At 41.0% G+C, this 25870-nt stretch overlaps 1 protein-coding gene and 1 long non-coding RNA gene across 3 annotated transcripts in view; one reads left to right on the top strand and one right to left on the bottom strand.

Annotated features, from left to right (window-relative positions):
* elmo1 (engulfment and cell motility 1 (ced-12 homolog, C. elegans)) overlaps window positions 1–25870 on the bottom strand; it is a 117199-nt gene that overhangs the window by 86084 nt on the left and 5245 nt on the right. The window contains exon 1 of one of the 2 annotated variants that reach the window (XM_034705016.1): window positions 4025–4230. The exons of the other annotated variant lie outside the window; for it this stretch is intronic. The gene's annotated coding sequence lies outside the window, so the exon portion shown is untranslated. Of the gene's footprint in view, window positions 1–4024; window positions 4231–25870 lie in introns of those variants that run through there. 2 annotated transcript variants of the gene reach the window in all.
* Window positions 4208–6729, top strand: LOC117828044. Its single transcript, XR_004634319.1, has 3 exons — window positions 4208–4374; window positions 5498–5586; window positions 5938–6729. It is a non-coding gene; the product is annotated as an uncharacterized LOC117828044 (long non-coding RNA).

Here is a 25870-nt window from a genome sequence, read left to right as displayed (position 1 = left end):
TGAAACACTCTGCTGCCCTAAACCACTGCAAAGGATATTCTTTGATAGACCGCCTAAATATGGCACCTTCCAAGACTTCTTTAATTTATAGAACTGATGGGGCGCCATTGACTTAGGGGTTTTAGCGTGCTCCATGTACAGAGTCCTTGTTGCAGCGTTCGCTGGTTCAATTCCCGGCCTCAACCATTTTGCTGCATGTTTTCCCTCCACTCTCTACTCCTCCTTATTCCCTGTCTCTCTGCAGCTGCCCTATCAATAAAGGCAAAAATGCCCAAAAAGTAACTTTAAAAAAAAGTCTAAATTATAAATCTGATATGAATTAAATTCTGAATGGGGGTACCAGACTTCTGAAATTGTTTACACAGTCCTTCATTCCCCCACTGAATAATTCATTTGCCTTGTCTCCTCAACTAAAAGTAAACTTTCTTAAAACTACGGTAAATAAGCAAAATAGTTGCCACCAGCTTTTAACATTCCAAGATGTAATCCATGCTGTATTATATTTTGATTGCTACAGCGCTATCTTGTTCTTATTCATAAATCCAGTGACTCTACATCAAATATGTATTTATTTTAACCTCCTACAGCAAGACAACTGGTGCATTCAAAAGTTGAGAAACTCTTGAGGAAACTCAGACTCAATGTCTATCCTACAACAGTTTTATACCAAATTTCAGGCTGCAATTGTTAGGGATTTGAGAACATTTAAATCCATTATTGTCATAATTTGCAAACTGCTTATAATCCAATTTGGTTAAAGCAAGCATGCTAAAAGTAAAAAACATCTGTCTAAGCTTCTTTTACACACATACCAAGAAGCAAGCGGAAGCACGAGGTCACACTGTCAATCAAAATACTTTTTCTTCCACTGTAAAAATTAATCCTCTTAAACTTCCATATCTGGCTGCCAAAGCTCTCGTGTGCTTAGGGTGTGTGTGTGGGACATCAAGTTCACACTATCATGTGCATAGAGTTCTTGAGTGTACATATTTATGCTTCAACTAATGTATATGCAGACATCTGTGTGTGAGTCTGTGTGTGTGTGGTTGAGTCCACCTGTGTGCTGGATGGATTTCAAAAAGACCCCTTCTAGCACTTCATCTGATGTCGCTACAAAGAGCCTGCCTTGCTGCAGGGTGTGTGTGTGTGTGTGTGTGTGTGTGTGTGTGTGTGTGTGTGTGTGTGTGTGTGTGTGTGTGTGTGTGTGTGTGTGTGTAGAAGACTACAAAAACAGCACTGTCCTTCATCTGAGAGCTCAAACAAAGACCAGCGACATGGTGCAGAGGAGGACTGAGTTATTGTTGCTCCGAGCGTGACGCCTTCTCGCACCCACACACACTGGCCACAGGATGGTCATGTTACACCCTGGGGGAAAGGTGTGCGGCATGACGGAAATACACCTACACACACTCACACCCATCATGGGTAACTTAACACCTTAGTTAAACTAGAGACTTACTGCCGTCTCTTGTTCATATAGTTTCAAGTGTGTTTCACCTCTGACACACCCTGTGGTGCTGATGGCTCAGAACCACATCAAGATACCCAAATTGGGAAAGAGAACTGCAACTGGTTAGCCGCCCAACACAGTAATATATAGAGCTGAAGGTAACACTCTGGTTCCATTGCTAGATGCAGTTTCCCAGCTTATTGTTGTATCAAAGGAAATTTGATTTCATTAGTAAGGGTCAAACAACTTGTCAATTTAGACTTACTTTTTTCAGTTTCATCGATCAATCAATTTTTATTTGTATAGCGCAAAATCACAACACACATTATCTCAAAACGCTTTTACAAACATAGCAGGTTTACAGCATACTCTATGTTAAATTATTAACAAAGACCCAACATCAAGACAGGATACGATCCAGTCCCCTCTTACTGACAGGACTCAAACTTATCTCATCTTAATCCACCATGAGCATTGCACCTAGCAGTATTTAGCAAGTTACAGCTGCAAGAAAAAACGTCCTTTCAACAGGCAGAAACCTCGAGCAGAACCAGACTCATGTTAGACAGCCATCTGCCTCGACCGAGTTGGAAAGAGGGATAGAGGAGAATAAGAGAGAGAAAGAGGGATGACAGTGATGAGACGAATAGTAATAGCTGTTGCCGCTGGAGTCCAGCAGGTCTGTAGCAGCTGGAGTCTGTAACGTTCAGATTTCTGGTGTTTTAGGTCACCTAATTTACATATGAGGGTTACATTAAATGTGATTTATGGTTAATAAATGTACCTTAGTTACTAATATGTATGTGCATGTGAGCACCAAAACTATGACATAATTCTAAACCTTCCCAAGAAGCGTTGGCGCCCCTGTGAAACAAAACTGAGACCATTCATGACTTAACCTTTCAGGACTTTTGGACCTACATTCAACTCTAACATGGGGTTTAAATGTCTGTCAGCAAGCTTGATTTTTACCATAAAACAAATCAAACAATTTATTTTGACAGCATGTAAAGAAGAAGTATATTGGTTATTGCTAACCGACAACAGGAGTGGTACCAACAGCCTCATATTTTGGAGCTTATGGCCATGGTGTACGTAACCATATATTAAAGCTGTTTAATAGTTTTTACACGCCTTTCATTCAAAGCTATTTCAGGGTGTAATACTCTTCTTCAGATCTGCCCTCAGAGTCAATGTACTCCAGGTTGGGAATCACAGATATAGAACAATCCAAACATATACAAACCATGGTCCCAAGAGTAACATGCCAGAAGGGGCACAATGAAAGTAAGAATCTTAAAAATGCCTCTATGTCATGCTCAGTCTCTCCCCAGTATGCATACACACAGACCCGCAGCCAGCCCACAGGAGAAGCTGCTGGGTCTGAGACAAAGAACTGACAAAATAAAGCTACAAATAAAGAAGGAAGACAAAAAGAAAAGGGGGAAGGCTGAGGTCAGGGTTTGCAAATATGGCTCCTAGATTCAACCAAAGGAGGAAGTGCCATTCTCTTGACATGCATGCATTTAAAAACCAAGACAACACTCAGACAAGAATGCTTCTCACATAGAACATAGGATCAAATTCAAACATTTTTTTCTTTATATGAATGAAAAACAGCATCCTCTAAATTTGAAAGATTTGACTTAGCATTGCAACAGCCTTCTGGCTTCACTGTGTTTAGCACTTCGCCTCTGGTTGTTGGTGAATTTCTGCAACCAGGATATCCTGTCAAACGCGATACCAGCAGCATGTAACAACTTCCATCCGTAGCAGAAACCTCCCACAGAGGTACAAGACTGCTTAAAGGACAGAAAGTTGACTCTTCACATGCCCTGCTAACAGCTGAATCTGCTTTACTTTGCCTTCATCTGTAAAGGTTCTCACATGAGAGTGAGTTAGGTATAGCTACAGTGAATTTCTCACTATGGTAAAATCGTAGCCTAACTAGCATGTTGTGATCAGAGCTAGCATGCAATTTGACTTAAACAATTGAGCATGCTTTGATGGTAGTCTGCAAACCCAGATAATCAAAACTCAGGAATATTTAAGGACAAAGAAATGAAAAAATGAAACACTTGCTGGAGAGAAAGGAAAGACGATAAGGCAGAAATCCAGCCTCCAGGCACACAACTAATCCATAATGTGTTTTATGGAGGTATAAAGTAATATTGCCAAGTAATTACTTTCCAATGCAGCAGATTTATCAGCTTTGTAAGTATGCTTTTTCAAAATTTGTAAACTACAGCCACCACATTTCCATCTCACTCCCTAAACCATGAGGCCACTGCAGCTGTCTTCAAACACATCCGTTCTTTGACGTTTCCATTCTTCTCCAGCTCAGATGTGGAAAAAACAACAACAATCTCATCTCAGATCAGCCAGAAAGCATGCACCAAGACATTCACTGCGTCTAGACTGCAAACATCCAGCCACAATGTTTTACCCACTAGTGACACACCGGAGGGGAGAGGAGGCAGGAGGGCGCACAGAGCCGCACCCTGAGGCCTGCTTCATCCTGTGTTGCGTGAATAGAGAGGGGAAAAAAAACACTGTTAAGATGAGAGGACTCACCCAGAAAACTTGACACCCCGCAGACTTGGTAGTTCTCCTTCACCTAATATAACCTGGTTAAAGTAGGATGGGGAGGATGCTCTTTTCTAAGCAACTCTAGTCTGAGTTTCTGCCTACAAGCGAAATGCCTTCAGTGTCATTATCCATAGACAAAGACTTCACAACAGTTTGTGCAGTGGATCGTTTCGGGCAACACCAGAAACGACCAAGAGAGTGCTGAGAGAGACACAGAAGGAGGAAGTAGGCGTCTGTCGAGAAAACAGGAAACAGGTCTGTCAGAGAAAAAGCGGCAAAATTCAAAGACAAGATAACATTGAGCAGGAGGGGAACACTGGAGTTGAGACTCACAGGTAATTAAATGCAACCAAAACAACCCCTGTATAGTAAAACACACAACACAGTGAGCAATCACGATTAATTAAGTGTAATTAAATCTCATGAATATCTCATAAGTGCCTCTGCTACAATGATTTGTTGAATACATTGACTTTATGGAGGGTTAGCTAAGCCTAAATACTGGGAAAATGCAAGCTCGCTTTGTACCAGCATTGTTCTGTGCGGGTTATTTCTTTTGCTAGGCACAATAACTTCTGCAGAAACTTGATTATACACTTAAGGTGTTTTTTTTAAGACTAACTTATACTGGGTAAATAAGAGCTTTACATGCACTCACAGGTAGAATTTGTGACCTTTGGACAAAACCAGGCCATCTATTTCCCCAACTCGCTGGTAAATTAAGCTAAGCTAAAGGCCAGAATAATTTTTTTCCTGACAGATATTAGAGTGGCTTAAATCTTTTCATTTCACTTTCAATAGGAAGAAAAAAACATGTCTGAAGAACTATGCGTGCAGATTTAGCCTAATGGTGAAATTGCGCGCCCTTATAGCGGGCAGCCCAGGTTTGATTACAGCCTGCAGCATTTTTTTCGGATATACCCCCCCCATCACTCTATCCCGGTTCCCTACCCTATCCCCCGCCCTCTCCTCTATAAATAAAAGGTGTAAAAGCCCAAATATATTAATTTAAGACTAAAAATATGTTGAACAAGTTCTTATTTACCCTGAAAATAAATGTCACCTAGCTAACAGCTAACCTAAGTTGGATACACGAAACAAATCTTTGCAATTAAAGGAAGTCAAATTTTATCAGCGACAGAAAAGTTTCATGAATGAAGATCTTAATACTGTTGATCATAGATGGCCAGAAATAAGTGAGTGTAGCACAAACATGCCACCACACGTTCACTTCTCTCACTGATGCAACAGAGGCAGAGCGGTCCACAACCAGTACCAGCAGTGAGTCACATGGTTTACACTGTCACTGAAGCCCACTGCTCATTAGCTAAGAGGCCAAGTGCCCAAAATGAAACATTTAACTGTTCAAGCAGAGGAATGACATCTTCATTTCAGACAGGGAGCTCAACAGGCCGTCTGTGCCACTGACACACTAAAACAGATGTTTACTCCACCCAGGCTGAGGTCAACATTGTTTCCAGTGAGCCTCGTAAATGCAGACTTCCAGGACTTGTAGTGCTGACTCCAGCTCCCATAGAGTGATTAAAGTAAGGAAACATTTCTACTCAGCATTGATTAAAAAAAAGGAAAGATATTTTTTGTCTGGAAGTAGGGTAAAAAAGACTAAGGAGAGCTGCTTTGTGTTTGTACTTTTTCTTGATGTCTGCCATGGAGACATGAGGAAGTGAAAAAGTTAAGATGACCTTTGTCGCTAATGACTTCTTGCTATGCAGCTTTTTTGTGTGTGTGATCTTAACACAAGTGTCTGTCAGGGGGCTTAAATCTGCTGAGTCAGAGGACTGACTCGGGACTTGGCTGTGTCAAAGCTTTAATAATCTCTCCAAACTATTTCAGCTCCCAGATGAAAACGCTGTCTCTGTGCTCTCTCTCTCTCTCAGCCAGACTGACCCATCCAGGACACTGTACTGTTTGTCGACAAGTCCCATAAAATTACCCTCATCTGATCCAGCTATGACTGTGTTTGTTGGTAAAAAGCCACAATATGAAACTTGATTCAGATACCAGAAAAAAATAACAGATTGCAGTGGTTTTTAGAGGTTTCCAGATGTGTTTAAGCTAACCAGTGGGATCTGTTGTTACAAGCAAGAATCCCATCTCAGCACAGATGTTCTGCAAGAGTAAGGCTGGAAACAACCAAATCTTGACTACTACTTTTCAAGCCTTAAAGGTATCTGGTCTTTTCTAGAGCTGCTAAATAGGTGTGTGTAATGATGACCTGCTGCTGTATACATCCACATTGTTTAACACATTTTAGTTTGGTCATCTAAGCAGACTTAAATCATCCTTTCAGGTTGTTTGCTGTTCCAATCAGGAGCTATTCAGTGTTAGTATGCAACCCTGGTTGGATTGAAGCATTGTTTGACAGAAAAATGTTAGACATGATTGCTTGCAACAAACACAAAGGCTTTAGTTTTGACAGGCGAAAGGAGTGATTTGAGGGCAATTGTTTGACAAGGCATGAAAAGACAAATGCTTAAAGCAGGCAGTGACAGTGTGCTAAGAAGAATTTGATGCAATATAATTGTGTTGTTTTCACGTTAAAGATGTATTTTACCTTTGTACAAACCAAACGTCTAGCCTGTTTTACGTTTCGCAGGAATATGTAATAGATTTTGAAAGTTCAAATAAATTATGTATAAGTAAATACTAATTTCCCTCCTCAGTTATAAAGCAGCATTTCAGTTAGAACAAAAAGCCAGCATATTCTGTTTTTGTTTTTGTTTGTACAATTAAAGAGAGACTATAATTTTTTAGTGGTGACTCTGACCCTGGTTTACATTGCCACATGTTGCTTTTCATGTTGTTGATTCATAAATTAAAGCTCATGGTCACACTCAGCTTTAATGGCTCTGAATGAGAGCGTCAGCTGAAACCCCAAAAAGTAAAATGTCAATACAGATGATGAATAATAATATCAGACAGGTGTTGACGTCATGGGTTGATGGTTGTATAACTTATTTTTATTCACAGTCTATTTTTCCCACTTTTCAAACATAAAATGAATCTGCACATTTCCACAGTCCGCTTGAAGAGGAGGTTGTCAGGCAAGGATAATTCCACAGCACCTTGGGGGATCATCTATTATTCAAAACCACATCCAAATTCATTCTACATTTAGAGGAGTAACAAGCTTTACCTGTAATCATCAAACTCCAGTGGTTATGATCCAGACATTGGAAATAGCATGTGGTTCTTAAAGACAACAGAGAGCTGGGCCATGTTTTTAAACTCCAAACGGTACATCACCTTTCAAACAACACCTCGCACAAGTAAATGTACAGTCGCACAATAACCTGCTTCCATAAACAACATGCACTATCAAAACAGTACATCTCCTTTGGCTGTGATCACAACTGCGTGTGGCTGGCTGCGAAGTTAACGCTGGTTACGTTTACACAAATGTACAAACACAAGGTATTAGCCTGCAGAAATACAGAGCCTCTGCACTTCCACAGTGATTATGATACTGGAAAGATGCAGGCTGCCTGCTGGGAGAGACCAAGGAGGAAGTCTGAACTGCATTAGTTTTCCTTTGGGAGGACCTCCAATGTAATAATCATGATCTGTATGTGATAACAGCTTTCAATTCCTGCATCATCATCCGTACATATCCTTGTCTGCAAACCATCAAAGTGCACAGTAAGGCATGATTATCTTACAAAGGTGTAAGTCCTGAACACCATAATGAGAGTATGACCTTTTCCACATATACAGCATAACTTTCCCTTTTGATTTTCTGCACAAAAATGGACAAACAAAGGAATGAGAGCAAAAGAATATTGTGCAAATCCCCCCTTTTTTCAACTTAACAGCCTGCAGGGAAAACCACAGAGGTAACGTTAATAGGTACACAACCTGCTAGCTTCAGCAGCTACCTAATTGGACCAAACACTCCTGGGTCCATCTTCCTGCAGGAAATGTCAAGTATGGTTACACTGTTAGTTAGGTCCCACTGCCCACGGGTTGTGCAAGTATTCTCTTATTATCCTCTGTGATAGTTAAAAATAACAACATGCTCTTACTGGATAATATGCTGCTGACTCCTTGCTTGCCTCACAGTGGTTTTACACCACACAGGCTCAAAAATAAAGAAACCTGCTAGGAGTTTAAATGGCAACAAAAAGCTTGTTCTGTGACTATTGTGCTCGTACAATAAGTGCCCACTTAAGTGCAGCACTTCCAACAAGTTTGATGAAATTCTCTTTTGATCAAAGATTGATTTGTTTTACAAAAATCCTTGCACCATCTGCGCTTAAGTCAGCATAACACCGGCATTGCGCAACACTAATAGTCAAGTGTGTAGGACTATTTTTTGTTCTCTCCGTCTGTAAAACAACAAAAAAAGTTGTGAAAATATATCTTACATAACCAAGTGGACACAATGACGAACACAGCACAAAAAAGAATCATATTCAGCCTCATATCTCACTCTGAGATTCCTGTTTATGAAGTTTACATGCTTGAATGAGGACCACTTCAAATGGAAGGTGATTATAAAAAGAAAAACTCTGGATTCTAGATATAGAGTCAACTTGGAGTATAAAGTAACAAGACTATTACAACTGACAACATGCGTGTCTTTGTCATGTTTGAAATTTATATCTAAGCTTCCAAACTGCTAAGTCACGAAAGCAAAACTACTTGGTTTATACATGCATTATACATCAGGAGATTCAAGAATCAGACATGTGATTGGCACCAGAAACAAAAGCTGGGTTCATCACCCTGGACAATGTGAAAAAAGGACAAAGTCCCAGGTGTGCTCACCATATTGAGAATGCTTATCAAACCAAACTTTTGTCAACCTACAGAAAGGCAAAGAGATTGGGTTGAGGCAGGTCTTTAGCCTCCTGGCAAACAACTACAATGCACCTGCTGGTCAGTCAAGTCAATCACACCTCTAATTGTGCCTTACTAAGCAATAATCATAACTTTAATATATCCCTAACTTTAATGACTCTTAGTCTTATTATCTACAAAATGGATGACTTACAAAATAAATCAACTGCATACCGTGTGTTCAAATAGAGAAATGGGCTTAATTTTGCTGTACAAATGATCATTGTAAGCTGGGTGTTGCGCCAACCTCAGTGGACACTCAAGGGAATGTAGTTTACTGCACTTCCGCACTAGCTTCATTTTTCAATTCCAAGGGTAGCTGCTTGGTTCACCGCTGTTAGCTGATCAATCTGGGCTGATGATATTTTTGGATATTTAAGTGCTTATGAAACATTACCTGCGCCATCAAAATACCCAAAGTGTATATTTTAATCCTTTGCACTTACAGTGCATCAAGAGTGTTATATAAGGTGACTATTACACATGTTGTTTTTGCCTCCATTGCCTGGCTAACTGAAACACAATAGGCTATGTGCTCTGTTCAAACACCTTTTTTTTTTCTTAGATTTAAAAATAACATGCCATCCTCCCCCGTTGCATAACTCAATATCAGTCAGCATCAAGGTCGGTGGTGAGAGCTTAAAAACAGAAAAGAGGAGCACAATTAGGTGTTTACCCTGGAAGCCTTTTCACTGCCAGTTAGAAAAATAGACAGTGTGTGTTGATGTGTGTTCGTGTGCGTGTAAGAGAACCCACAGGCGTACTGAGTCACTAGCGGTGTGACCTTCTGCTCTCAGGCTCCTCTGCCCTGTTGAAAGAAGTCGAACCAGGTCAAACACCCACTCTCCACAGTGTGTTTCATACTGACAGACAAAGGAGGATCGAGTTATGGACATACTGCCTGATTCGATGAGGTCTTCGAAAAACCTACTCAGACTCCCAAGTTCCTGCAGCAACAAGAAATCATTAAAATTGCAGTAATTGTTTAGTTCTGACTGTGATGAGAGCAGCTAATGTACCATATTGTGTTCATGCTGACTTGGGCAATCAGTGAATTGACATTTGCATCCATTTTAGTGCTAAGCCAGCTCAGATCTTAAAGAACGAGACTCTGTTACAATGGAGTCATCAGGAAGGACACTACAATCAACCATTCTGATCTTCATTGAACAGCTTTTACAGCGATGTGAGTTAGGGAGATAAAAATCTCAGCTATGCTATGTCAACCCCAGAGGACTCCATAGAGTCTGGTCTGGCTGCAGGCCCATGGGGTCTTGGGTGTAATCAACTTAGATAGCCAAGCCATTAGGAGGAAGCTGAATGGAGGAGCCTGGGTGCTTATAGAAACAGCCTGGAATCTGTACAGTGTCAGAATACTTAAATCTGCTGCAGGGTATATGGATCAGCATGCAGTCTATTGAACTATTCTACTGTAGGATACATTTACTCAAGGGCTGACACAGACTATTCCAATGATGCCTCATGTATGCATTTCCAGTAACTGTAGGCTGAAACAGAAAACAAATCTGTGGATTCAGCTTATACAGGAGAAAAAAATACCAATTTTTAAATGTTCTATGTCTTCTAAGATGAGCAAGCCTTATCTTTTATAATCTCACTGTTTGACATAGTACAGAAATAATCACAAAACATCAAAATGTTAACAAAGAAATTACTTTATTTGTTTTCTTGCTGAGATTTTAATGAAAAGATCGATATCACTTTGATTGAGTCTACAGGTGCTTTGTGGTTAGCCTTGCCATAGCAGAAAATAAAGACTTTTTGTAATTGCGTTTAAGGTATTATATGGGGATATTACCTCATTAAAGGGAATCATGCACTTAAAAGGTTGTTCACTCTACGACCCCCTCTCTCCCTCAAACAAACCTGCAGTGCAGTAGTCTCATGTCTAAGCCTCAGAGCTGAGAAAGATGGTTTAATAAGCTACTGTGAGTCCAGTGCTCAGTAAACTTTATCTTCTGACTGAATCTCTGTGATATGAATTTTCATTTCTCTTCCCCTACCCTGTTTATATTTCTAGACATCTATTTTATTTAGACTGTTTCAATTGTGTTGAGTTACTGCCAAAAAGAATGCTGTTTCCTATCATGGCTATTTCTGAGTATTTTAATAACATAACAAAAGGGAATATGTATTGAGAAGAGTTTGATTAAGTGAACTTGATTTTTCAGAAGTAACAGTATTTATAGTCCATCACAGCCTCAGCCCTCTTCTTTTAATCATTCTGGACTTAAAGCAACAGCGGCATCAGTTGAAACACACCTTCAACGAGTTAAACCGTTGCAATGGAGAGAGAAATCCCAACAGCGCTGTTGCCAACGTTAAACTTAAAGAGAGAAGAGCACAAGTTTACCTGGTGGCTGTGCAACGGTTCACTTTCTCTACAAACACTAACACCTTCAACGTAAGGAGGAGCTGGTGCCCTTTCGTTAATGATTGTGGCTATGCCCTGAAGCGCAGAGCTGAAGTACAATACTGTATGATAAATGGACGTAGTATCCTTGACTTCACCCATCTGTTTTTGAAGAAGAGTTTAGAAACCTATCGCAGTCAGGTGCCATATTGGAAATTGCTGAACACGACCAAACTTCTGTTGAGTAGTGTGAGGTAAAGAGGCGGGCTTTGAGCCTCCTCACTAACAGGTACACTAGTCCTGCCTGTCAGTCTAGTCAGCTGTGCCTCTAATTATGCAAGACTTGTAATCTTAATATCTTCTTAACTGCTTGAGTGATAAAGAAATTCACCCCCCGTACAGTGTGTGCCGATAGAGAAATAAGATGTTCAGACTGACATAATTTTGTGTACCAGGCTATAAACATGTTTATTTTTGTTGTTAAGATCAGCTCTTCTGTATTGGTGTGTATGTGGTTTCCAGTACTTCTGGAGCCAGCCTCGAGCGGACAATCGAGGAACTGCAGTTTTTAGCACGTCCGTATAGGCTTGATTTTTTGCAGTTTGCAACTTGGAGCTGACAAACAAAAGACCAGGATTCAATCTTCATTGTTGTCAGTCACAAATCACTCAGTCACACTATTGTCTTTAACCTACCATGTGGCTGCATCTGTGTTGAGGGAAATACATCTCCATTCCCTAAAACCAAAACCTGTGTACCAAAACCAAAACACGTGTTCAAACAGGTGTTGACGACATACAGTAGCAAAACCCTTGAAACTGTTACACCGCCCACCCCTATCTGGAAGGTGAATTTTTGGAAATGCTGACCCACCCAGAAACAGACAGAGAGGGGGCCTCCTGGGGAACTACATTGTGCCTGCATGGAAGATGTGAAAGATTTAACAGTAGCAAGAAATAGTGACACAATTCCCAAATGTGGGATCTTGAATGTTCCCTTTTAAGTCATCAACATCAGACCTCAAGTCCTTTTTCAACATTAATGAACATCAAACAGTTACATAAGACTGTTGCAAACTAACAAGAATTCAACAAAGTGTGCCTTGTTTCCACAGACATAACAGTTTGTGACAAAGAACAACAAAACATCAAAGTCCAGTTCTTCAAAAGCAGCAGAGAGCGAGGGGGGGGGGGGGGGGGGGGGGGGGGAACAGTTTGACCAATCACTTCAGACAATGATTGGAGACTCTGCAGCCACGCTTGGGGGAACAAGCTACCCTGAAATATTCACAGGACCCCTGTGTGTGTGTGAGACAATGTATGGAGGGGACCACACAAAAACCCTGCCAGGTCATGTGACCGAGGCGGGGATTGATGTTGCTTTTTGGTTGGTCAGTGAGGGAAGTCATGGAAACAGGTCTATAGTCCCATTGTCTAACTGTGCAGCCTGTTGACGTGCGTGTTTCTCTTTGTGTGTGTGTGTATGACTTTGAGTTGGAGGAGGCGGGAAGCATCGTAGCATCAGAAGGAACCAGCACAGCGTACTTCATTCACAAGCAGCTAAACGCCTCCATCATAAAGTGACCTTGACTACTCTAGCAGAACAGTGAGAGCATCCACGCAACTCTATCTCTCTCTCACACACTCACCCTCTCATTCCAAGTGGGTGCATTTTAAAGAAGGCAAACAACCACATAAATATGAACCACTTTTAGTCTTAAAACAACTGACTCAGTTTTGCTTAAGAAGCCAAGGCTTCATTGAAAAAATAAAACAGGTCCTGAGTTATGCCCGGCTCAACTTTCCACATTGTGTAACTAATCAAAGCGTGTTACTGAAGGATAAATCAATAACTCTTATTTAGCACAGGGTCATGGTGCTTGTTATTATCCACGATAAGCCTGTTAGTTTGGCTGACAGAAACTCTGCTACATAATTTATACAAATGCCTTACATGACAGCAAATCAAACTCTTAGAAATTCACATTGCCAGGTCTGCAGGGTCAAGCTCAATTGTCTGTCCATAGTTTAGAATAAAAAAAACCTTCAATCCCAATTCCTCAAAGTGCTAAAGTTACACATCAGACAGCAAGGGCAAAACAGGAACCAGACAAAATGTTATTATGTAAAAGATGCTCACAAAACCACAACAACAGAACGAAAACAGCCTTTTATTCTCACCTTCTCATTCATAAAACAAAGACAGAAGCAATCCACCACAGCTGGCTAAATACTTGAGGGATCCACCATTCTTTAACTTGATAAGCTCTTTTCATGAGGAAGATGATGATGGAACATCTTCTGAGTCTTAATTGTAAAGCAAACACACAGGTGCTACCAAGGGAGGTTACTCACATCCACCCACGAACCCACAAAAAGAGCTGCACACTGCCGAACAGGCGTGAATGTGTGTAAAGCTCAGAATAGAGCAGCATGGATTACACAAGAACAATACTGTGGCTAAAGGCTTAGTTTCACTCCTTTTACAATGAAAAGAGAACTCTTTTCTGCCCAAGAGCCTGGGCATTGTGGTTGAATGAAGTAATTACTTCAAGTTGTGATGGTCTAATAACAATTTCTACCTCTCAGTTGATTTTTTTATTAGCTGTGTATTACTAACCCATTGCTCTTTACAATATACATGCTCCTCCTTGTCCATGTCATCAACCAGTATGAACTTTCATTCCACTGTTATGCCGATGACACCCAGCTATACATCAAAACCGACTCAACTGCTCCGTCACCACTCTCAGCACACACCTCCTGCCTGGAGGAGATAAAGGCGTGGATGAGCCATAACTTCCTTCAACTAAACTGCTCCAAATCCAAAGCCATACTTAGTGGCACCCCCCACCAGGACCAATCATCCTCCATAACCACCATCACCTTTTCTGGACAATCTATCTCCATTTCATCTGCTGTCACTGCCAGACTCCGCCCCTCCCTCACCGTATCTGATGCTGAAAAGCTTGTCCACGCCTTCATCTCCTCCAGGCTCGACTACTGCAATGCCCTCCTCATTGGGACTCCCAGCAAAAGTCTCCACAAGCTCCAACTAATTCAGAACACAGCAGCCAGGATCCTACTCAGAGTCAGAAAACGTGAACACATCATCCGAGTACTCCGCACACTTCACTGGCTTCCCGTCACTGCAAGAATACACTACAAAGTCGCACTCATCACTCATCACTCATCAATGCATCTATGGAAACGCCCCACCATACCTCAAAGAACTCCTCACCCAGCAAACCCCAAGCTAGAATTCACGCTCTGCACATCAGAACCTCCTCCACCCTCCCAGAACCAAGCTCCGGACCATGGGAGATAGGGCCTTTTGTGCTGCTGCACCACGTCTGTGGTGGCTATTGTTATTAGCAACTGGGCCCAGGCCTCACCGATGAGCTTCCGAGATGTGTGTTCATCCCTTTTTAAATCAATACATCAAAAAAAAAAAATACTGCCTTAAAATGTGTGATAGGAAGACACTGACTGCTTGTATGTTGCTTCTTTAAACAATGTAACACTCTATGCTAGCATTGCACCATTTATTGTTTACCATCCTCACATGATAACTTATTTTAAGTCTGATTTATTTTGCTGCTCAAGGGTTACTACAGTAGTGGCAGATATTATACAAGGCTATATTGTTGCTGTGTAAGTTATTGATCATAGGTGAGGGTTCCAATGATTATGGTACTGGATTGGTGACTGGGATGTGCAAATTTAGTCGATTAAACATCATCACCCTAGTCAGCACCAGAATTACAAGTCAGTTAAGCAAATTATGAATATTCATACCACTCTAGGCTTCAAATCATGATTTTAAATAATGTCTAAGCAGCCATCCGCCACTAGCTGGGGCTTTAGCTCTGGTTAAGGGTTACGGTTATAATGCAGTAATACTAAACAAGCACAGACGATGGATGGTATCTTGTATCGCCGTGCAGTTAGGCAGTATTTTAATCTGAAAAATGTAGTTAAAGTTGTATGAAGAATGTTTCTGGTTAAACTGGCATATAACTACTCAACCAGAGTAATGTGTAACTAAAACAGGCATGTGGACATAAACCTGAAAGTAAGACCAAAGCCTGGTGGTGCTAGCTCTGCTAACTTTAGTCATACTTGGCAAACAAATTTGTCATTGTTTCCCCACAGACCCTATGTTTTTGTGTTTAGCCATGTTAAATCAATTGTGCTCAACTTTGACTATTTTCTGGGTGTTTTATTAACTTTTAGAATTGTCGGTTAGTCAGTCATTACATCTCTTTTTAAATGTCCAGGAAATGAATGGCTTCATAACACCCCTAAATGGTGAGAGGTCGTCTCTAAGCAATTCTGATTCAGAAATCCAGAGTTTGTCAATATTTAAACTCATGGTGACAGTTATAAGTTTCACCCACTTCATGTTTACTGTGCAGCTGTGACAACAGCCTTTGAGGGGTTTAACTCTAAAAGGCTGCTCGCTCTCTGATGACTAGAGGGCTTTTTCAGACCTGCTTTGTTACATTATAGAAGCTTAACTCTCTCTTCTCACAGCGCTGGCAGGGCTGCCATGTGCTCCATCCAGTTTAATGGGATGTGAAGGATTGGGCATCCCGGGTCAGGAAATTTCCATTGCAAATGACGGCTGTGCCACCAAGGCCGGGCTTTGATTTGTTCAGCGTTTGGACAAACAAACACAACAAGGATTGCTTTCACACGATTACGTAGGGGATCCCACACGAGAAGATAGTGCACATTCTATCAAAGTATTTGCATTGCACTGCAGATTTTCCCATGAAACTCAAGTGCAAGAAGTGTTTCTGATACATTCAAGACTTTGTAAGGAGAAGGTTAATAGAGTAGGACGAGGTAAACACAACCGCTGAACACAGAGGCAATATTTCTGCAAGCGACTGTTTCGGTAGTATGATTGTATTAACATGTACATTTACTCTTTTAATCCATGTTTTATTACAAGTATCATCTTTTCTGTCAGATTTGCCATTAGATGAATTAGTTGTCTCTCTCTGAAGAGTAAACAACAATCTTTCTTTGATTCTTCCTTGGTTTTTTTTATATTTTAGCTCTTTGAAATGTGTTTTTCTGCTTTCTCTTTGATACAAACATTATTTTAACTGACCCCCTCTGGCTGTTTAAGGCTTTTCATCTGGGCTAACACAGTTTCGCAATTTGATAACTTAAGTAAAGAACAAATTAGGAGTGCTCGTTTTGATGCAGTGTAGCTCGGTGGTGTTGCTTGGAAATAAATCAAGCAGCCTTCATGTGTAACTTTTAGAACTCTGATGCAATGACTTTCTTTAGTTCACAAACTCTGATTTAGTGCCAAACTTGTTCCGATCAAATTATAATTATAGACAGATTGGTGACGCTTTTCACAATGAAGAAGGAAATATTTGGATACTTTAGTTTGATAAATATAAGTCATCAAAATAAGACACTTTTTTCCAATCTAAATTCCTAATTGTTTCCAAATGTTGGCGTGTTTCTGTACATGACTTAAAAATATTGTCTGGATGCAACCATCATAAAATCTGCAGATCTATGATTTCTCTTTGCCCGCCTGCTGATGCAAGCACATTGCTCCTGGGCCATGCAAGGCTTTCTTCTATTGATCTTTGGAATCACACTACAGTTTACATTATGAGACATTTCTGTGCTATTGATAATTTGGTCTAGCATAAACTGCTTCTGCAGCACTGTACACGTCATATACATCTCTTAATGGAAACATGGCCTCCACTCAGCTAAATTCAATAGCTCAGAGGATTACCATCTCCATCGAAGCATGTAATAACCAAAAGGTCATATAATCATCATAACTCAACAAACTATAATCCTGCTGCTGCCTCTTTTAATGGCTTTTAAAGTGTGTCAAGGCCTGAACTGCCGCCACCAGTCGCATTTCTAATGAACGTGCCCTCCTCTAAAGTGCCGGTCTGCCTGTCATTCTGCCTCAGCTCTGAATGTTGTGTCACTCTATCCCCTGTTGGGTTGCGCTAGCCTAGATCGAGATGTGCGAAGAGCCCAGGCACATTTGGGATTGATTTGTGGCTATTTTTACTCGTCCTACTTGAACTAAATGGCTCAGATACTCAGAGGAAGAAGTCAGGCGCTGTGAAGGCCTATTGAACTCTTTTAAAAATATCACTGGAAAGCTAAATGGTGGTACGAGAGTGGATGCTTAAGAGAAGAGCTCTCAGAGAAGAGAGGAGAGGCAAACATTTAGGAGTACATCCCCTAACCATTGGTCAATTATTTAAAGGCCACTGGCATTCTAAGGAATATAAATTAACTTGCTAGGAAAGATAAATGTATGTGAACACATAAAAGAGAGGTTTAATAAAAGGAAGCTGGAAAAAGCATTCTTGAATGACCTTGCACCTTGATAAAGTCACATGGTCGCAGCCTTTTTTCAAGGAGCCACACACACATACAGATCTCCTCTCCGCACAAGCAAAGATTACTCCACTTATTAAACCATAACTCAGGAGAGAACTCGGGCCCTTGGCAGCACTCTAACCTAAGCATGTAACAAACAGGCTGCTGCTCAGAGATGCTGGTGCTACAATTATGCTAGCAGCTGATGACTATTATCACACATGTAATAAGTGCTCTACATGAGCATAGACATTACGGAAGATGGTCATAGGCTTACTTGTGGAAACCTCCTTCTGACGTTGCCAGCTCTGGTATAGAGTCACACACTAACACATACATATAGGCTACATATACATGCTAGTGTAAAGGGCTGGTGTAAAGCTACACTGGGTATCTGAAAGAACTCACAGATCAGCCATCTACTCGCTGTGACTGGCACAAGTGAGTGGGAACAAAGGAGTCACTGTGGTTGTCACACTCACTCCTCGTTACGCTCACCCTTTGCTCTGCCAGCTGTCTCTCTGACCCCTCCCACAGGCCTCACCCCCCTCAGCTGTTGCTATACATCAAGCATCCCTTAATTTCACACACACGAACATGCAAATCACCAGCACACGTCTTGAATGTCTTTACAAATATAATCTCTTCCTTCCTACTGGGTACTCTTTGCCCATCCCTCGTACAGACTGACCTACTGACTGCACTGTTCAAGGCAAATGTATGCCAATGTGCATACTATAGCTCCCAATACATGAGCTCACGTCTGCTTTTAAGATATTTTCGGGATCAGTATCAGTATATAACAACGCTATTGGTATCAGTGTCAGAACTTGCATCAGTATCGGTATTGGTGTCCAATACTGCACATAATGCACTACCTGTTATTGGTCAGCGCAAGTCACTGATCTGATACCATAACCATAGACTGTAAAAAATATGGACATAGTATCTGTGACCCATCTGTTTCTGAAGCGCTGTTTTGAGGCCAATCGTCTGCTGTAGCCATATTGCTGCTGTCGAGCGATTGTGACGTAAAGAGGCGGGCTTTGAACCTCCTAGCCAACAGCTACAGTGTTCCTGCCTGTCAATCAAGTCAGCTGTGCCTCTCATTGGAAGACTCATAATTTCAATATCTTCACAATTGCTGCGTTAGAAAAAAAGTTCATCCCCCGTACAGTGTGTGCCGATCGAGAAATGAGCTATCCAGACTACACTCGTCTTTTGTACCAGGCTGTAAACATGTTTATTTCTGCTGTAAAGATCGTCTTTTTTGAATTTGTGTGTTTGTGGTTTCCGGTACTTCCGGAGCCAGCCTCAAGCGGATCTTCGATGAACTGCAGTTTTTAGCACCTCCGCATTGGAATCATTTTTAGACCGGAGGTTGCCGCTTGACCATAACAAATGAACTCAAAAAGAAAGAGAAACTAGTTTCAGGTGGAAAAAAAATATATGACCACAAAAAAACACAGTAGTATGGAGTGTTAGGCTAGAAAAATGTCAGCAACCAGTGTTTTTCTCACTCTGTTATGTACTTTTTTAGAATTCTGCTTGTACAGTAGGGGTTATATCGGCCAATAATCAACCCTAGGTGTCAGAATCTAATGGGGTTGTACTGAAACGTCTCTTTATTGTTTTGCCTTATTCTTTTTTTTTTTTATGTCTCTCAAAAGCTTTGCATTGTTCTCCTGCTCTTTCATGCCTTCTTTGCCTCTTGCTCAACCTTTCCTACATGCATGCCACACCCTGTCACCACAACAACCACCCTCCCCTCTCCTGACAGATGCCCTGTGCCCAAGTTTCAGGCTCACCCATTAATTTGCAATCCCCTAAACTCTGCCCTCGACCTCCTCCTCTCCACAGCCTTCCCATTATTTATTTATTTATCCCCCACATCTTTCCTTTCTTTTTAACCATATGCTGCTCCCTCCCTGTGTTTACCCACTGACAGGCTCCAGTTCTGCCTTCCTGGTCAGTCACGAGTCAGCACCAATGCCAGCTTCGGCCTCCACCCTCGCAGTGTGGTGACTGGGCGCTGCTGAGACACTTTGATCCATCCTGTGTGTCTATCCAGACTCCTACCAAGCTATTCATTTAGGTTTCTCTACAGTATTTTCTGCCTTATTATTGTAAAGTTAAAGTAAAACTGTGGGGGGGGGGGGGGCTTCACTTGTGGTATACAGGCAGGAACACGAGTTGAAATGAGGCTGAATTCAGTCTATTTATGGACTCTGTAGAACATTTTTATCCTTTTATGGGTTAATTGGATGTAACCAAAATTTATGTGGAACAGAGAGACACAAAGAGGGAGTTGGGAGAAAGAGGGAAAGAAAAACACAAGTGGAGGGCATTCCTCAGGCCAGGCTTTCATTGCTGTGGGTACGATGTCATTAGATGATGTAATCAGTGCATAGCAGATCCCCATACATCTCTTTACTGAGCACATGGGAACAGACAGTGAGCATGTTTCACTGTCAGCCTCTAATGTAATTGATACTGAAAAACATTAACCGCTAACTACATTACATCACGATGCGAGGTCTTGACCTTTCTTGTCAGTAGTCTCTGCTAACAGGAAACAGATCAGTTTACATGTAGATATTGGCAGGAAGTGGCTCTCACTCCACCTTCAGCTAAAAAGTACATTCATAGTTAAATATACTACTGAAACGCCCTGCATACATAAGAAACTTTCACAGTGTGTCTAAACATTGTTCTGCATTCAGAAGCTCTCCAGTCATCGTAAAAATGCCATTGGTATTTCCTGTGCCTTTCTTCAACAGGGCTGTGTGGCCTGCAAAATGCAGCCAGGCAAGTTGGACACACACACACCGACATACACACATATACAAACACAGAGTGTTAAGCTTCGCCTCCAGACAACAAAAGAACAGACACAGCAACAAGCCCTGAAGGCAACATTAAACCCAGCTAGTCCTACATTACAATCCCCCTCTTCTCTCAAGAGAAATACATGTTGAGCCCAACTGAGCTGAGCAGCACCATGTCCGTCTTAAGCTTTTAAACAAAGCTGAACATAAGACAAGGGATAGAAACATTGACACGTGTAACATCTGAAGGAAATAGGAAACACTGATGTCCAGCCAGCACAAAACAGCCAGGGTGACACGGGGTAAGACAGGTGGTTTACAGATGGGGAATCTGCTCAGGCCACAGACAGAGACAGAATCCTGGGCTCAACATGATGACAAAACACTCTTTGATGCTTGTTTCCAGATGGCAGGGAGGATCTGATCTGAGTGTATAGACACAACAACATATCTCACAGGAATGACAAGAGGCAAAAAAAACTGATAAGCACCAAACAGGGAAAAATAACTCAAGTTGTTTTTTATATCGACTGTACTCACACATGAACACATATGTTTCATACTTTTAGTTGTATAAGCTAAATATTGGATATTGGCAAGTCATTACATTTTAACTGGGTTTTTTTTTATTAGGACAATGTGCAGGTAAGACCAGGAGGAAAAGTTAGCTATTTTCAAGTTAGACAATACCAGCTTACATTAGCATTCAGATGCTTTAGGCAACAGCTAACATTAAACAACAGCTAACATTAGATGACAGCTAGAATTAGCATTCACTTCAGACAACAGCTAACATTAGACCACAACTAATGTTAGTACTCAGATGCTTCAGACAACAGCTAACATAAGACGACAGCTTATAATAGAGAACAGCTAACATTATTCAGATGCTTTAGGCAATAGTAGTATTGTAGTCAAGACCACATCAACCGGGACCAAGACATGTCCAAGACCAGAGTGCACCGAGACCAAGACAAGACAAGACCAAGACATTTAGGGATCAAGACCAAGGCAGGGCAAGACCGCGACAAGACCAAGACCATATATCAATGAAAAATCTTCATGAGGGTAAACAAAATAAAAGACTTGTTTATTATATTCAAGTTTGCTTTCAATAGAATTAACAGCAACAGACTATGTTTGGATTGACTTTGTTGCCTTTCTTTTGACGCACTATGAGAGCATTTTTGACGCTTTAAGTTTTTTTTCAGTTGTCATTAGTTTAACTTTAGCTTTAGATTAAGTTAAAACAGTGTTTTCTGTTGCCTGTAATCTCAGGAGAGGTAGGAGGTCATAGCGGAAGCTGAGCAGGATTATTTATCAAGCCTTTTTTTCTCATCAGTTGTGTGCATTTTTTATTTTCTAGTATTTGTCGTGTTTTTATCTAATGGGTTATAGGTGTTGACTGTGGTAATCCTGTGGCAGGTATTTAGCTGTGCCCTTCTCTCAGTGTGCCTCCAGAGTTTGTTATTGAATGTCTATTTATTGTTTAATTAAATGGCTTAGCAGACATCTCTGGTCACGGGCACACAGTCTCTTCTCCTGTCGTCTGTCTCCATTCATTAATGCAGGAGTGCAGGGGGCGTGTCACTCACCTTAGCACCGGGAAAGTTGTGACAGTAACAGGTGAGGAAAACATGAATGAATTGAGAAGGGGGGAGGAGACTTCCTTTCTTATCACAGTAATGACAGGGACACAAAATGAATCAATGATGGTCTCGACTGGTCTTGATATAAAATAAGGAATCCGCCCAGACCGAGACCGAGACAAGACCGAGTAAAAATACTTAAGATTCGGAGACGAGAATAAATGGTATGAATAAATGATCTCGAGAACTACAACAATAGGCAATAGCTTACATTAGATAACAGCTAACATTAGCTTTAAGAGGCTTCTGACAACAGCCAACATTATTATTCAGACACTTCAAAACCAACACATTGCTATAAGAACATAAGTGGCTGATAGACAAAAAAAAAACTTAGTTTGATTGTGAAGGAATATACCTCTTCGCTAAAGTAATTCCAGCTAGGAAGTGGTTATACACTATCATTAGCCGTTGTCTGACAATACATCTAATAACTTATTTATATAATCTGAAATGTAGCCCAGTGTCTGTCCAGGTTTTTGCTACCTGTTATCTGTTTATCAGACAGGGAGCTGTCAAATGGTGACCACTGTCATTAGGTCAGCATTTCATATGACTATCAACATGGAAAACAGTAGTTCAACATTAAACCAGCATTTGTGTTTTCCAAACTGAGCATGACATGAAAGCAAAATAGCAGAAAGCCACAAAAAATGTTGCAATTATTAAGGAATAAAAATAGGTAAATGAAGGATTTTTATTACGTGTCAGTCTGGGATTATGAACATTCACTATGCATGACTGGTGTGTCTAAAATGGGAAAACAACCAAGGAATTGAAAACAAACACATTTAAAACCTCCATTTTCCTGCCTTCAAACAGTGTGGACACAAAATACACACAAAGACTTGACTGAGGCACAGGGCAAGTAGAAACATCTCCCCTTGCAGCAAGTTAAGAAAATATGAGCTCCCTGGTTCGGCTTAATGTGTTGTTCTTTGCGAGCTTCAACAAAATCCCTGAGCAAAGCTACGAGGCCCTGGAAGAAGTCTTCAATGGTGTAGTGATTTTTCCAGATTAATCACCCTGCCTCAGATCACATTTACCAATAGGTGATGAGAGGCAGTGCGAGGGTGATTATGGCTTGTTTCTACTGGATGATAGAAGCCAACATAAACTCACTCCAGGCTGATACTGAGCTCAAAAGTAGCAGCAGGAGAGACGAAACATTGAAGCCTTGAGCTGGTCGATCTATACCAGATGCTGTACACTGCTGAGGCGGGTCAATGTGTGGGCAGCAAGGGCAGGGACTGGACAAAATGTATGTGAGTGGTTCAGATAGAAAGCTCTAGTGAGATTATAAATGATGGATGTAAATATGGCAGAAACTGTAATGGAGGAAGGCGAGAGAAACGGAACATGAGGAAAGTAAGGGGGAAATGTTTTCCCTAAATGTCCCTCTGTGTTTCAATTTAGTCAGACACTTGGAGGCAGCCCCTGACATGAAGCAACACATCTTCACTCCAAGGCCTGCAGTTCCCCAGCCTGAGAACAAGTGAGCTGGTGACCTTGGCATGTTGTAAGAGGCGCTCAACTCCTCCTCAGCCTCGTATCTCTCTGGGAAAACCTTGTCTCATTCTAATGGAAAACACTGCTTTGGCAAATTGACATCATGACATCATGACAGAATGGGTTTAATTCCTTATTGTGAGCCCTTATATGAATTTTGCGCTACATTTACATATATGTTACTGATCTTTGGGGGGAGAGGTCCCTCCACCACTGCAGTGCCAAATTTGAGACTGATCATCAAACGAGGTTTCAACCACATAATTTGATGGGATGAGAGGTATTTCAAGAATGCTGAGTACAGCAGCACTTTTAACTGTATGCAGCGCTTTAGGTGTACTGGATACTGTTAAGTAACATTACAACAAGTGGTTTTAGCATAAGTACCTAATGTCTAAATGTGTTGTAAAGCCAAATAGATAATCAGATTACCACAAAAATATTCATCAGATCTTGCTAATTAATGCTGACACAAGCTGCTTGTAAAAAGAATCTGAAGTTGTATTTTGAGCGACGTTCTAATAAATATATATTGAGTCTAGAATTATGGCTTGAGTTTACTTTTATAAGCAGAAAAAAAAGACAGATCTTAAGAATATGTTTGTTGGGTATTATACCCAACAACAGGTTCTTAGATTTCTTGGAAACAGTGTCCCAAACCCTATCCAAGAAAACAACATGCTACTTTTATTTCCAGTCCACCTCACTGAACCTTCAGTCATCCGTGTGCTCTGTCTACTGCCATCAAGGGACAACGCTGACAAGATGATAGTTGTGTGTGTGTCTGTGAGACACAGAGGGAAGACATGAGGTCGACCTCTGTTTGGACTGTGGCTTCAACATGTGACTCAAAGCTCTCACACACACTTTTAGATAAACACACAAAAGAAACAGACAAGATCAATCAGACCTTTTCCTCTTCATGAAAACTGGACAACTGTTTGTAAAACTAGGCATGAGAGGCTGAACTGACATTCCCAGATTTTCTCCAAAAGACAAGCTTTTCTTGGCCTTTCAGTTTCAATTTCTAGTCATCAACTTTTTCACATTAAATTGGAGGTAATTCCTTCAAGCAGAGTCCGAAGCATTTACAGAAAGGGCTTCAAAAATAAGCCAGATTACCCTCAAACACTTGCTGATTTTATAGGAGGGGCAGTCTTTGGCCCTTGAGGATTTATTAGGACTCAAGAACTCTACTTCCCTTACTGTAACAATTTATCTTGGCACGCAGTATTGAAGGTTAAGGCATTACCCAAGAAACCTTTAGTTGTTAGCGGTTCTCTCCAGGTAAGGCATTGCACTCAATAAACAATGCTGTACCTAAAATTGTAAGTTTAATACAATGACCTTATTCAAAGAAGCTAAACCATAGATATCGTCTTCATTCCACTACTTCAACACAGACAACCCAAGAATATTTGCTAGGCTCAGTGGTAGAGCAGGTCATCTCTCAGTCTGAAGGTTGTGGGTTTGATCCCAGGTCCTGCAGTCCACATGCCAAAGTGTCTTTGGGCAAGGGATTACTTACAGGGATTAGTTAACATTGCCATCCGTAAATGTATGCAATGTGAATGGGTGCAGTGACATGTAATTTTAAAGCTATAAGAGTCGACATGCCCAGGGTGTACCCTGAATGCACCCAATGACTGTTTGGATTGGCTCCTGGCTCCTTGATTGTAACCTGTGTGATACTCGAGATGAAAGATCACAAAAAACACTGTCTTCATGTATGCATGACTGCTTGAAAAATAACACACAGAAAACTTGCCATCCAGCCCAGTTTGAACATCAAACAGACTACTCGTTATCACATCTGATAAAACTATCCATGAACTAATGGTTTGACACTTCTGCAGACACTAAAAAGTCAAGTGCATGCTTTAGGGGAGAAGTGCAAATAAAAAAGGCACTGCCATTGCTTTACACACATTGACGATAGTAGTGGGTGGTGCTGTCAGAGGAAGTGCTCATTGGGTGGCCTTGAGGGATTCTCACTCACACCTGTGATCCTTCCTAAGCCAGTGAGATCTTGGGGGGATTTAAAATGATTCATGTGTGCAGACAATCATATTTCCATGCTACAGGAAGAAAAAAAGAAGGAAATGGATGTAAGGATGACTAGACTCAGGATGCATGGATCAAGAGATTCATAGCATGCAGATGGATGGATGGATGGAGTGATGAACAGGAAGCATAGAGCTCAAGAGATGACCCTGTTATATTACACACCA

The sequence above is a fragment of the Notolabrus celidotus genome, chromosome 16, assembly GCF_009762535.1.
Source record: "Notolabrus celidotus isolate fNotCel1 chromosome 16, fNotCel1.pri, whole genome shotgun sequence".
NCBI lineage: Eukaryota > Metazoa > Chordata > Actinopteri > Labriformes > Labridae > Notolabrus > Notolabrus celidotus.
The sequence above is the reverse complement of the archived record's forward strand: the minus strand, read 5'-3'. Positions and strand labels throughout refer to the sequence as shown.